This window comes from Budorcas taxicolor, chromosome 3 (assembly GCF_023091745.1).
Source record: "Budorcas taxicolor isolate Tak-1 chromosome 3, Takin1.1, whole genome shotgun sequence".
NCBI classification, from domain to species: Eukaryota; Metazoa; Chordata; class Mammalia; order Artiodactyla; family Bovidae; genus Budorcas; species Budorcas taxicolor.
The window spans coordinates 53,591,766-53,592,632 of record NC_068912.1 but is presented as its reverse complement, the minus strand read 5'-3'; the positions used below and the strand labels follow the sequence as shown (position 1 = coordinate 53,592,632).

The 867-nt window shown below is 42.1% G+C and overlaps 1 non-coding gene across 1 annotated transcript; it reads left to right on the top strand.

The window, feature by feature from the left end:
• The first annotated feature begins 433 nt into the window (after positions 1-433).
• TRNAG-GCC (transfer RNA glycine (anticodon GCC)) lies at positions 434-506 on the top strand. The gene has a single exon. It is a non-coding gene; the product is annotated as a tRNA-Gly (tRNA).
• Positions 507-867: the final 361 nt, after the last annotated feature.

Sequence of the window (867 nt, the reverse complement as noted above, 5' to 3'; positions counted from 1 at the left end):
TACCCTGTGGACTCTGATACTATCTCCAGGTGATACTGTCAAAATTGGATAAAACTGTAGGATACCCGGCTGCTGTCATAGAATTCATGGGATGAGAAAAGCCAGCACACAAATCTCACACATCTTGTATCAGAATTGTTGTGAGCACAGCAGTAGTTTGGAGTAAAGAAGAAACCAGAATTGCGGTTTGTCACTACACAGATATTGTTAAAATACCTTTTCCTTCTGAATGGCCAACTAATTGGTAATGTATTCTAGACAGAATGATAAGAAATACTGAGCTCCATAATATTCTGTAATAGCCTAAATGGGAAAAGAATAGACACTTGTGTATGTGTAACTGAATTACTTTGCTGTACACAGACTAATACAACATTGTGAATCAACTATACTCTAATATAAAATAAAAAATTTAAAAAAGAATTCAGGGACTTCCCTGGTGGCTCAGTGGTAGAGAATCTGCCTGCCAATGCAGGAGTCACAGGTTCGATCCCTGGTCCAGGAAGATTCCACATGCCACAGAGCAGCAAAGCCCACGCACCACAACTAGTGAGCCTGTGTGTTAGAGCTGCGGAGTCACAACTACTGAAGCCTGTGAGCCTGGAGCCTGTGCACCACAACAGGAGAAGACACTGCAGGGGGAAGCCTGCACACGGCAACCAGAGAGTAGCGCCTGCCCACTGCACCTAGGGAAAAGCCCGTACAGTAATGAAGACCCAGCACAGCCAAACAAATAAATAAATAACATTAGAAACAAGTGAAAAAAGAGAGGACTATAGAACTTCAAGCCTCAGTCTTTTACAAACTCTAGAAAGTGAGAAGCTAACATAATTTACACTACGGTGATGGTTTAGTTGCTCAGTCATA